The 14,326-nt window shown below is 45.2% G+C and overlaps 1 protein-coding gene across 2 annotated transcripts in view; it reads right to left on the minus strand.

Moving 5' to 3' along the window:
- Window positions 1-14,326, minus strand: part of LOC144792385 (aldehyde dehydrogenase family 3 member B1-like) — a 277,000-nt gene that overhangs the window by 77,849 nt on the left and 184,825 nt on the right. The window lies entirely within an intron of this gene.

Below are 14,326 nucleotides of genomic sequence, written 5' to 3' on the forward strand. Positions count from 1 at the left end.
TTTTAATTTATGAGGTTGTAGCGAAGTGATTGTAGTATAAAATGAGACTTATAGTATAGAGTGCAACATTTTTATGTTACATGGTAAGTTTACTCATATTTACTTCCCTTCTGCCACTATATTATCTCCAATGTGTATTTGACATGTCTTCTTCATCTCCGGCCTCCTTTCTCTCACTGTGTGTCTCCGATGCATCTTATCGCTGGTATTTTGTGTAATTACAGAAGAGAGTAAAATAAAATAGTTCGGAACGTGAAAAGGGGGCAAAGTAGAGTACTCCTCACCCCCTAGGCCTTTTTAGGCGGTCCCAAAAGGATCAGTTTCTGCTTTCCTGAGAGATTATGGTATGAGTTCCATATACCACAATAACTTGCATTACAACATGCAAGATATCTATCTCCTATTACCAACTTTTGGAGATATTCGCGCTAAGCGCGAATATCTCCAAAAAGTAACACCTGCCCTGAGCAGTTCTTAGCCATGTTATCCAATGGGAGGTGGATAACATGGCTAAGAGTATTAGCTCGGTAATGCATGAATATCGCTGACTTTTTAGCGATATTCATGCATTGCGGCCGTTTATTATCGCATTTGCGATAAACCTTGATAATAGTAAGGTTTATCTTCGATAATTTCTGACGATGCTTAGTGGTAAAAAATTGGTTGGTAAGCATCGTTAGCGATAAATATCGCTTAACTTTGGTAATATGCCCCAACGTCTGTTAACGTTCGATTCGAAGGAAATGAGGAAGTGTTGAAAAACATTGTCTGCGCCATCTTGCCTTTTTTGAAATGCCACACTTTTGTCGTGCACGGCAGCCATTTTAGATGTCTTGACCAGACCCACTCTCTGCACGCTGTCGATTCGTAGCATGGCTCCTCACCCTCGTAAGCATCTCCCCCAGGCACTGGTCACCACCGCTCTCTGTCTTATGCATGGGCAATAAACCTTCCCCCATCTGCGCTGCTCTTCCCTGAGAATCACACTCTGTGCCCGCCCGACACCTCCCTTTCGCCCTATTCACTACCGCACCCTCTGACACTCCTCTTCCTCTGTGTCCGAATGTCCAGGCCGGTCCTAGGCTATCAGCTAGCCCTGCAGATGTAGTTTATGGCCCCAGCTGTAAAGAATCACCCCTCTTCAAAGGAGTTATAGTAGATCAAGGCCCACACCCGATGTGATCCGTCACAGCACACGCGTTCCTACTATCTGAAAACCATCCTGTATTGTGATTGGGGAGGGGACCGAGCCTGAAGCGGAAGATTCCAGGAATGACTCTTTGTACATCAAAGTTTTTACAATTATGTGTCACATTAAAAATATATAGCACTCCAACAAAGTAGTAGGAATATAAAACTTTAATAACATATAAATATATACAACAAAACAAAAACAGTAAAAACATTTAAACAACGAAGAGACCGTGGCAATTTCTTTTTAATTATCCAATAGATTTATTGAAATTGACAGCACCAATAATGAAATATTCTTGTCAGTAGCGGTCTGTTGTGCGAATAGTTCCAAGGCAGCAGAACGCGCTGAAATCTAGATGGCACGAAAGTGATGTCTAGTAAGTTGCCGCCCAGCAAAAAACGGCGTGGGGCGCCGCGGGGGTGAGTGAGTCCAGTAGGCACCACAGCTATTCTTACCGGCATTGCAGAATTACTGCTGGGGACAATGCCTGTGCTGTAGCAGGGTCACAGCAGAAACAAAAAGGATTCTGTTGAAGATGTTGTTGGTTTTCAATTTGAAAACAGTTCTGGTGTCAACTGCTATGCTAATGTAGTGGTTAATGTTTTGTTTTCTCTAGAAAATGTAAAAGAGGGGGAGGCAGTCCAAAGTTCCGTTAAAAGGGCAAAGGAAAGGATCGGTGGTTTGAACTATCAGTCAAAAAGGGGAGGGGGTGCAATAATTTTTCCTACCGGGTCACACTGTGCTTTCACCGGAAGTAAGGTCTGCAGGATTGTAGTAATTCAAAGTGAGGCTGGCGCCAGCATGGGAGCGCCGACGTCCCGCGGATACAGTTTCGTCACTCCACGGGCGATCATGGCAGTCATTCCCCATCGGGGGTCGGAGACTCCCGCGGCTCCTCTAGAATCTTCAAGGTCGTGGAGGACTACGGTGGTGGAGTCAACCAGTGACCGGGCCATTTCTTTATGTTGGGCCCGCTCTTGCCAGGTCGACCGCCATTTTGAGAGTTCGGCAGCTACCGGCGATCGCGGGGTCACATGAGCGGACGGGCTCCACCCTGCCGGGCGAGACGTTGCAGCATGGCCACAGTGGAAGAACCGTTATCTAGGTCGTTCCGAAACTGTGCAGCACTGTAGTTGTTAGGATGCCACCGCCTGGAGCGCTGAGGGTGCAGCTGGGAAGCCTCCACCTGGGGAGGCGGGAGAGGCCTGTTCGCACCGTCTCTCCCTCCCAGTGCACCCCACGGCGTCTCGCTTGAGATTTGTTATGGCCGGACCAGGCGATGAGGACGAGGGGGGGGTCGGAGGCATGTGCAAGACATCCCCCTCCAGTGTTGTCGCAGCCATTATAAAAGAAAGAAGTGTCCCGTCCGTCTTCGGGCCGGGCTTCCGGTGGATGTCGGCCGGACGCCCCTGGCTCTGGCCCCATGAACGGGTTTCTTGGTTTATCGGCTGCAGCCGGATCCCGTCGGCCTCGGCCCCCCGACCGTTGGTGGTCGGACCGGAAGAGCATGTGGCGGGACTACCTGCAACTCTCAAGGGCCACCGCGGCCGGACTGGGAGAGAGAGGGGAGGGTCGAGGAGACATTCCCCCCCCCTGCAACTGTTCAGCGTTGTAAAGGCAATCCCCTGGCCGGGTCCCGCTGGTCTCGGCCTCTCCTCCGGCTACACCCTACGTTAGGATCTCCTGGCCGAGGCGTGGCAGCAGGACCTGCCTTATATGGGCTGCTCCCGGCTGGGCGTAGCCGGAACCCTGCCCCACCTTGGAAGTTTCCAGAGTGGGGGTGGATGTTCTACTGACTTGCATTTTCCCTAGTCTATCGATTTTTTTGGCGTGGCAGGCGGTGGGACAGCGAGGGGTGATTTGGTTTCTCTTACTGTTTTTCTGGTCTCTCACCACTGGCATATTTTAACGTTTTCTTGTTTCTAGGACATTAATAGGTTTTATCATTACGTTATGTTATCGTTTCTTTGTTCGTTGTTTAATAAAAGTTCATGTTCATCAGTGGCCTACTGATTTTCGTTTTCCTATTTTTTTCTTTCCAGGTTGTTTCATGGTAAAGTTTCTGTTAACAGGATACAGTGATCACTTCGTTATTATTGCATATGTCCTTTTCACTAGGGGTGCTCTCTGGTCGGGCCAGATGACGTATCTCTAGTAAATGGTCCGGGTGAAAAAGGTGCATCAATCAGTGGGGAGTAGATAGGCATGACAGATTACAACGGGGGAGAACGGTCCGCATTACGTACCCTTTCACTACTTGCAAAGATTTTCCTACGTTTATTTGCAAACAGGGAATACCTCCAAAAAGAACTAATTCCCAAACAGTCAATGTTCGGACAATCAATCAATCAATGAGGAATGAAATAGGTACGACGTGTTAAAGGCTTGCGTTACCTACCCTTCACTATCTGCAAAGGGAGATAGAATATTCCTATTCTTCCTCGTTTGCAGGTAGAGAAGATCGTTAAGAGAATTAACTTCGAACAATTCAATGCTCGATTGAAACAATCAACAAGGGGTACTGTGAACACAAATGAACGCCGCTTATATACATACGCATTGCTATTTTCAACAGGTTGTTCCTAATGTTTCTATTTTAGCGAGGTCAAAAGAGATCCCATTAGTGGCCTACTGATTTTGCTCGATTCCTTTTGTTTTTTTACACGATTTTTCGCTATCTGCAAAGACTAAACAGAGTATTGCGACTCTGTGCTTGTTTGTAAATAGAGAATGAACCAAAGAGAACAATCAATCAAATGGAGAGAGAAGCAGGCACGACGGATTACAAAGGGGGAAAGGGCTGCGTTAACTACCCTTCACTATCTGCAAAGAGAGAGTACTCCTAATAGAAATGAGGGGTGGGGGGCAGCAATCAAAGCAGATCAGTGTGCATAAACACGAAAAAAAAAATTCTTACCACGTACTTGACATTCGACAGCTTATGATATTTGCTATTAAAAAACCATTGAAATTCACTGAAAAAACCATAGGTTATAGACCATATATAGTTAGGAATTAGCATTTACAAAACCTTGAAAATTCACTGAAAAAACCATAGGTTATAGACCATATATAGTTAGGAATTAGCATTTAAAAAACCTTATTTTACTCACACAAAACCATTGAAATTCCATATATAGTTAGTTGCACTAACTATATATTGCGCACCCGCAATCCACTGCTGATGATGTCACATATTACATCATTCATGACATGGTCAGTGACATCACTGATGACATCACTGATGACATCTCAAATGACATCACTGATGACATCACTGATGACAACATCCAGTGACTATGTTTCTGTAAAGTTAAAATATGTCTTACATATTGAAGAATGAGTGGATGTATAAGTGTCTGGACGAAGGATTTAGTAGGTGCATGACTGAATGTATGAGTGAGTGATTAAATGTGTCTCACTGAGTGCATGGGTTAGTGACTAAACTGTCTTAATTTGTGCATCATTATGTCTGTTGTTCTGTAAACTGCTGCATGTGTTGATCAGTAGCTATATGAGTAACTATATGGGTTATTGATTGATTGCCCAAGTATTTGCATGGGAGACTGAGTGTGTGTGTGGCTGGATGGGAGGTGTGTGACTCTGTACAGATCAATGTGTACTTGTATCAATGATTGTATAAGAGAGTAAGTATGTGTTAGTATATGGTTGAAAACGTAAGGTGCTCTATGTTTAACTGTATAGAGTAGAAAATGGAAGTGTGATTGATTCTTTACAGGACTGACTAGGTGTGTGAGTAACTCCATGGATGAGTGGCAGAGTGTGAGTGTCTGTATAGGTGTATGAGTGCATATGATTGTGTTGTAAACATGAGTGATTGTATGTATGAATGATTGTATGGGTGAATGAGTGAATGTGTGTGTAGACGTAGGAATCAGTGAGTACGTATGTAGTAACTAGTATTGGTGTGTCAATGGTTTCAAAAATTATACTCTGTTTTTAACACTGGGTGAAACAGAGGTTATATTAAAATGTGAGGAGATGCATTGTATTGTCACATGAATGATATCATCAGTGATGTGATCACTGATGTCAAGTGAGATGTCATCAGTGATGTCATTTGAGATGTCATCAGTGATGTCATCAGTGATGTCACTGACCATGTCATGAATGATGTAATATGTGACATCATCAGCAGTGGATTGCGGGTGCGCAATATATAGTTAGTGCAACTAACTATATATGGAATTTCAATGGTTTTGTGTGAGTAAAATAAGGTTTTTTAAATGCTAATTCCTAACTATATATGGTCTATAACCTATGGTTTTTTCAGTGAATATATATATATATATAGAGAGAGACAGAGAGAATGACAGAGAGAGAGAGAGAATGACAGAGAGAGAGAGAGAGAGAGAGAGAGACAGAGAGAGAGAGAGAGAGAATGACAGAGAGAGAGAGAGAGAGAATGACAGAGAGAGAGAGAGAGAGAATGACAGAGAGAGAGAATGACAGAGAGAGAGAGAGAGAGAGAGAGAGAATGACAGAGAGAGAGAGAGAGAGAGAATGACAGAGAGAGAGAGAGAGAATGACAGAGAGAGAGAGAGAGAGAGAGAGAATGACAGAGAGAGAGAGAGAGAGAGAGAGAGAGAGAGAGAGAGAGAGAGACATTAAATATAACAACATTAAATATAACAACATTGTTTAAGTTAAACAATTAAAATTTCATATAAATACACCATGGAATAACATTTCCCAGTGGGTTAGAGCTTTGAAGAAGGGCAAAACATAAGTATAAAAAATATATAAATACTTTGAATATTTAAAATGTTTGTTTGAAATTCCTGAGACTTTTACAATAAAAGCATCACATAATGCAATCCATTCAAACATTTTGCATTTTAAGCAAAGTTCCTCAGTGACGCTGTGTCTTACACAGTATTTGCGCCACTCTCAAATCCCGTAAACCCATAATGCGCTAAATAACTGCAAAATACATATTTGTAACGCACATTGTGATAAATTTAACCCATAGGTCAAAGTAAGTTATGATGCCAATGCTGTCAATATGTCCACATTTACAGTGAATGGAAGTGCTCTAGTGCAAAGAAAGTTTTGTGTATAAAAGTGGTAAAAATTAGATTAAATGCCCAGTGCAGTTATGCAACCCATATACTGTTCTGTTCATTATTCATCATTGGACTACCAGTAAATGGCCCACTTAAGTGTTGGATGGCGGAGTTTGGTGATAGATAGATAGATAGATAGATAGATAGATAGATAGATAGGGAAGAGGTGTGGCGCCGCGGCTAGGGCGACTGACTCCGGAATCTGGGGATCACGGTTCGATCCCCGGCACCGGTGGCAGAATAGCCCAGCACCATGTGACTCTGGGCAATAGCTTGCTTAATCTTCCCGACGGCCCCCAGCGCCTAGAGACCCTTACGGGTGATTGTGCGCTTTACAAATGTGGATTATTATTATTATTATTATAGATAGATAGATAGATAGATAGATAGATAGATAGATAGATAGATAGATAGATAGGATAGATATCCTACTGGCACTCGCCAGTAGGTAGTTATAGTTAGGACCTATTTTCCATAGGAAATCCACAACATTCTATTTGGAATAACTTTGGCGCCGGTTGACGAATCTTCGCGAAATTTTCAACAAGAGTGGGCACTCCGGTCCGCCCCATCCTGAAAGTCTCGGGGTGATTTGTGAAGCGGGGGTCAAGAAAAAGGGGGTCCCAAAACGTGTTGTCCCCATGCAATTTTCCATAGGAACCGTTCATTGCGGCTACAGCCCGAACTGCTGAACGGAATTACACCAAATTTGGCAAAGAGGTAGTCCTTGGTTCAGACTCGTGCCTTTTGCTGAAATGGTGTAAATCCGTTCAGTAGTTCCTGAGAAAATCACAATTAAAAGTACATATATATCTATGGCCACGGTGGATCCGCGACCCTAAGCGCACCCTGCTGTGCACGAGCTGTATTCTAATTGGCTGTCAACACTTCAAATCAGGAAGTGTTGGCAGCCATCTTGTGCCTCGAAACCTATGCAGCCTTAGATCCTTGTGTTTACTGGGGACCCGAGGGACAAGGTCAGCACCTTCAATAGCTAGACACAGACATTCTGTCTTCACTGAAACTATCTTTACAAATTTCACAACAAAAACGCCTATGTAAAGTGAAGGAGAAGGAGGGGAATTGGAGTAGAGAGTCGTGGCATGTTTTATTAGAATAATTAGGTTGCTTAAATATTTAGAACGCCGCGCAGATAATGGAAAATTGAATAGCACTCTATAAACCACGCGAGGAACAGACAGTAAAATCTGACAGTAGAAAGGCAGCTAAGCACAAAATCAGAGATTGAGGAATAAAGATGTAATGCTTCTGATGAATACAAAAGGGCCCACTAATTCTTATATGTCCCTCCATGGAAGGGGCGGCTGCCAACATTCCTGTGGCCTGTCATCCATGGGTACTTGGAATGTCTGCAGTAAGAATGCTGTCTTTCTTGAGGCATCAGGGGCTGCACTCACTGACACAAGCCCACTGCCACGCACCGTCAGATTGAGGATTCCACACTTGGGGTGCGGTGAGCTATCACTGAGGCGTCAGTGCTGGGACAAGCAACTCCTCTTGGTGATCCAAGACTGGTACGGCATGACTACTGCTGGCCGCACTTTGCCCATGGGGCGGGCACTGTCACTCCTTGGGGCGGGCACTGTCACTCCTTGGGGCGGAGAACCCGCTCACGATCACAGATCGCTGCAGGGCAATGATCTAGGTGCTGTGCATGAAAGGGAGTTGTGGTTACATTCTTCCCGAAGGGAATGGGCGGTCATGTAGAGGAAGGAACTCTGGATTGCTTCGCCACCGCTATGGTGCAGGAGAAGGCAGCCCTGTTACTCTGTGGGGGAGGTGGGGAGGCTACCTTAATGCTCCCACAGGACTCCTGCCACTGCGGGAGCTCTTTATACAGCCTCAGCAGGGTTCTGTCACTCCGTGAGGTTTAAGGCCCCATCTTTAAGATCTTAACATCACGTCTCTCCTGGAGCACAAACAGCCCTCCACCTGAAATGTGCCATTTCACCCCTGGGGCACATCCCTTCTCCCCTAAGCCTTGGAAGAGTCATTTTTACTCCTATGGGCCCCAATCACTCCTCAAGTATACTGCTCCTCGTTCTGTATAAAGAAGGTCAAGCACTACTCTGAGGTCCCGTTTTAGGCCCCCCCCAGACTAACAGAGGTCACATCGCTACTGTGGGGTCATGTCACTCCACTGGTGTCTTGTCACTCATACTGGGGGTGGGGTGGGTAGGTAGGTGGGCTTCTCACTGGGAAGAAACATATCTGGCCACATCATCAGAGGGTCATGTCAGTACAAAACTCCCCTTCCTAATAAGCTTCTGTTTCTAGAGGGGGCCTATCACTACTCTGGAAGGGGAGGCATCAATCCTCTGGATGGAGGTTGCCCCGTTACTACTCTGGTATCCTGTCACTCTACAGTGGCACTTATGTTCACATCGTCAGTGGGTCCCGGCTGTGCTGGGGAAGCGCCTGGTCTCCAAAGGTAGGGTCCTGTGACTACTGGAAAGGGGTTGTTTTCCTTCTGAGGGGGTCCCTTCTTTCCTTCACACCCCTTCCCCGGTTACTTTGTTGGAGACGGTGAGCTTTGATGAGGGGTCTAGGCAATCCTGAGAGGGCATCCTGTGATGTCTGGGAAGGGGGTCTAGGCCCTCATGGGTAGGGATCCTGTTACTCCTTGGAATGGTACTTGTCAGGTCTGGGAAGGGGTCTTGTTCTTTCTGGGGGTTCCATCTTTCCTACCACCCCTGTCGTTTTGACCGATGTTGTGTAAGCCTTGGGAAGGAAGGGGTAATGTCCCTCCTGTGAAGGAGTATTTTTCCTTCGGTGGGAGGCAGGGGGTGAAAGGGTCCCGGCATTCCTCCACACCCCTTCACCTGTCAATTTGCCGGAGGTCCTGTCACACCTGGGAAGGAAGGGGTTCTGCCATTCCAGTGAGAGCCATGTCATGCCTGTGAAGGGGTCCTGTCACTCTAGTGAGTCATGTCACACCTGTGAAGGGGTCTTGTCACGCCTGAGAAGGGAGGGTTCCTGTCACTCCAGTGAGAGTCCTGTCACACCTGCGAAGGGAGGAGTCCTGTCACGCCTGTGAAGGGATCTTATTCCTCAGGGTCAGAGGGGTTCTATCTTTTCTTCCTTTTACTTTGCCGGGGGTTATCTCAGCCCCGGGCAGGGGTCTGGTCACTCCCACCCCTCCCCACCTCACTGACAGCCCCACCGGGCACCCTACCCCTCCTGCCCAGAGCACACCCCTGGTGACAGCGGCACTCACGGCTGCTTCCAGAGCCTTCTCGGCCGGGGAGCTCCTGGTAGTGGCCACGGCTGCGGCTCAGACTCCAGCGGCTCGCGGGGGCGGGGCGCACTCTTGGGACTTTGGGCTCCTGCCTCCCTCATTGGCTGCGCTCGCGCGATCTACAACCGCCTTCCGAGCTGCGACAGGAACGAGGGACTGCACTTGCCGGGGCATGGGCAGAGAGGAGCGGACTGAAGACCGCAGCGGCTAGACAGGAAGGAAGATGCCTGGCGAGACATGGGCAGAGAGGACGGACTAAGGACAGCGGTGGCTAGATAGGGAGCTCCTCTTGGGCCCAGTTGGAAGTCAGGTAGGCCCACCCAGGACATGGGTGGGTCCTTGAACCAAGCCGGAAGAGGCTGGCGTGAGTTGTGACGCAGGGCTCCCATGCTCGAGGGAGAGCCCAGCAGTGGCAGCCGCCAGATGGAGGAGAGTGCCGGGTCCTAGGAGGGGGCCCGCGGCGCAGAAAAACAACTTTAAGGTACACTTCGGTGCGCGTTGACGGGCCGTGGAGCAGACGGCGGAGAGGGGAGGGAAAGTGAAAGTAACTGCATGAGGCTTGAAAGGGAGACAGGAGATGAACAGCACGTGACTGTACGTGGTGAACGCGCGCGTTCACATTTCCAGTCCGGTCGGCCTGCAGCCTGCGCGTGCCCATCTCCTGTCTCATTTGCAAGCCCTTGGAAGCATAGTCGACGACAATAGGTTTCGCTGGCGACAGCACAACAGTACTGGGGGTACCTGGTGGGCTAGTTGGCCCCAGGGGACCTCAGGATTCAAGGTGACTTAATCCTCCAACTTAAAATGCGCCACGGGCGCGTTTGCACAGTGGTGAAGGTAGGGGGCGGGCCTGAGGTGATATGTGTGCAAACACGCCCTGTGGCGCATTTTAAGTTGGGGAATTAATTCCTCTTCAATCCGGAGGTCTCCTGGGGGCCAACTAGCCCACCAGGTACCTCCAGTAAGCGCCGCAGAGCTGTGTTGCAGAGAGGTGTAAAATGGGGCGTGGCCTCTGTACACCTCTGCAACGCAGCTCCCTGGCACACCTCAGGCCCCGCCCCCTGTCTTTACCATTGTGCAAACGTGCCCTGTGGTGCATTTTAAGTTGGGGAATTAATTCCTCTTCAATCTTGAGGGTCCCTGGGGGCCAACTAGCCCACCAGGTACCTCCAGTATGCGCCAGGGAGCAGCGTTGCAGAGAGGTGTTCAGAGGCCACGCCCCTTTTTACACCTCTCTGCAATGCAGCTCTGTGGCGCTTACTGGAGGTACCTGGTGGGCTAGTTGGACCCTAGGGACCCTCAGTATTCAATGGGACGTAATCTCCCAAATTAAAACAGATACAGGGCGTGTTTAGACAGTGGTGAAGGGAGGGGATGGTGTAGGAAAGTGGTTCTATATATAGTGGACCAAAGTAAAATCAGCCGAACTACGAATTCCGATTTACTCACCTGTTATCAGGAGAGACCTCAGTGCTGCAACTTTGAGCCCAGTACTAATCCTGAAAAGTAATTCTAACTGTACTTACAGGTAACTTAAATTTCCTTCAATAGGCTAACATTGACTGGTTTCACTTGCAAATTCTTCGAAGTGTGGAGTTTTGGAACTCTAAAATATTCACATAAAATCATCCGAACAACCAATTCCAATTTAATCACCTGTTAACAGGAGAGAATCTAGTCCTGCATCTTTTAGCCCAGCTCTGACCCTGAAAAGTAATTCTAACCATACTTACCAGTAACTTGTCCATTGTGTGGTTTTCACCAGAAAAGTTTCTAAGTGTCGATTTTCACAAACTACAAATATTCCTTAAAAATCGCCTGTGTGACTTAAACGCATCCTTTCAACTGTTTACAGGAGATGCACTAGTGCTGGACCCAGGATCCACCACTGAGTAAGAAAAAGTAACGATAACACTACTAACCTGCTAAATGAATTTCCTCCTATAGGATAACATTGGTGATTCTTAGTGAAAACGTTTCCAAGTGTCAACTTTTAAAATACAATAATATTCCTCAAAAACCACTACTGTAACCGAAATGCTTTTACTCAACTGTTTACAGGAGATGTCACAGGACTGAATCTAGGATCCAGTCCTGTGGTTAGAAAAGTAATCCATAAAGTAACTAATTGGATTTAACTAGAAATTCCCATTGAGCTCAATGTTGCATTGTGTTTGAAATTGTATTGCCCATTGCAACAACTGTAACTACTGTACTTAAAAGTCTATTGCCTATTTGCAAAGTATTTAAACTAAAGTAATTCATTCTGAGAAAGTATATTTTGTAATGTAATGTATAATGTAATTATAATGCAATTTAAAAAATAAAATATCTAAAAATAAATAGTTTTAAAAAAATTGAGTAAATTAGTATAAAAAAAATAAATATAACAATTAACCCATTAGCCGCGGCCGCGAAATCGCGGCCGCGGCAGTTCCGCGAAATGGGCGGGGCCGCGTCTGCCGTTCGCAGCACCAGCGAGGTAGTGCTCGCAACGGCCAACGGCAGCAAGGAAGGGGTTAATACATTTAAAAATTGTTATTTACAAAACCTTTGAAATTCACTGAAAAACCATAGGTTTCAGACATGTTATAGTTAGGAATTAGCATTTATAAAACCTTCGAAATTCACTGAAAAAAACATAGGTTTCAGACATGTTATAGTTAGGAATTAACATTTCAAAAAATCTTAGAAATTCACTGAAAAACCATAGGTTTTAGGGTTGTTTTAGTTAGCTGGACATTTCACTCGTACACAACCATTGAAATTCCTCTGTTATTCTTAGTTGTACTAAGTATAACTCCCGCAATCCACTGCTGATGAAACATATTACATCATTCATGACATGGTCAGTGACATCACTGATGACATCTCAAATGACATCACTGATGACATCATCCACGTGACAATCTGATACACCTCATCATACATTAGTATAACCTTTCAACACATTATAAAATATGGAGTACCATATTTGAAACCATTGACACACCAATATAAGTTTCTAAAAACTCACTCAGTGATTCCAAAAATCTACACACACATCTAAACACTTACCTATAGATTCACTCATACATGCTAAGAAAGATCAATAGAACATTATTAAATATACTTATTCACCTACATCGACATTACACACCAGCACACATCCTATTCACTTATGCAGTCATCCTACTCACTTATGCAAACAATTGATCATACTTACATTTACTAAGCTACACACTTACACAAACACCACTTTATTTATTCATATAGATAGTAACTCATACTTAGTGTGTTATAAAATCACTATTACAAGTATACAGTTTGATACAGTCACTTATATACAATCACTGAGTCTTATGCATACCTATTTATAAACAACAACTGTCACATACACGTTCTTTTATATTTCTACTTTGTTGGACATGTATCATTGAGAAATATATTTACTCATCACCACACCCATAAAGAGATTCACTCACCCAAACAAGTGTTTCCACATGCAGTCTTAACCTCATATACCTACAAAATCAACTATTTACACATATTTAGACAGTCGCACACCTCCCACCAAACCACACACACATTCACTATCCCATACAAATACTCACTTAACTAATTAATATGCATATAGACTTTCACATAGCTAGTAACCAACTTATGTAGTAGTTTACACAACAAGTGATAGAGTGAAACAGATATTCACACAGTTTAATCACTATCCCATATATTTAGTGAGACACTTTAAATTAGTCACTTAGACAGTCAATCACAGTGCTACTAAATCCTCCATCCAGACACTTATACATCCACTCACTCTTCAATGCAGATTGCTATATATATAATACTTATTTAAATATCGAACCAAACCACAGTTACTGGATGATGTCATCAGTGATGTCATCAGTGATGTCATTTGAGATGTCATCAGTGATGTCACGGGCCATGCCATGAATGATGTAATATGTGACATCATCAGCAGTGGATTGCGGGCGCGCGAGTTATACTTAGTACAACTAACTATAACGGAGGAATTTCAATGGCTTTGTACGAGTGAAATGTCAAGCTAACTATAACACCCCTACAACCTATGTTTTTTAGTGATTATATACACACACACACACACGCACGCGCACACACACACACACACACACACACACACACACACACACACGCGCACACACACGCACACACACATATATACACATATACACATATGCACACATACACACACAAACACACTAATGGTGGAGCCATTATGAGACTTCTCGATCTAACCTACACATTTGACTCCAAGGTCAAAGTATTTCTGAAGGACCTTGCGGGAAGGATCCAGGGTTGCAGAATACATAAAAATGGGAACCAATACTTGGCCCTGCATAGGGATCTGGCTTAAACTGTGATGGCATCGGCACATCACAACAAGCAGTGGCCGACTGTAAATCAAGGAAAAGAAGCACGACAACAAGGATGAAGAGCGGTATTTCAGCATTGTAATGATAGTGGTACATTCGAGGCAAGAAGAGTAGAAGCAAACAGCTAGACAAATAGGAGAAATAGTACCCTTCACTATGTCTTGGGAAGTTGAGGGAGACATCAGCTAGACAGAGTTACAGAGGACATACCCCCATGGTACTGGGGCAAGTATTTTCTCTGTTCGCCATGAGAGAGGAATGGGACACCTCTGTCAGGCGTAGGGGCGAGTGGGACACAGCAGCATGAAGAGCTGTACATGATGATGAGCTGGACACATTAGCTGCGCACCAGGAGACAGCACTTCCTGTAAAGTCATCGGAGAGAAGG

This window comes from Lissotriton helveticus, chromosome 11 (genome assembly GCF_964261635.1).
Source record: "Lissotriton helveticus chromosome 11, aLisHel1.1, whole genome shotgun sequence".
Lineage (NCBI taxonomy): Eukaryota > Metazoa > Chordata > Amphibia > Caudata > Salamandridae > Lissotriton > Lissotriton helveticus.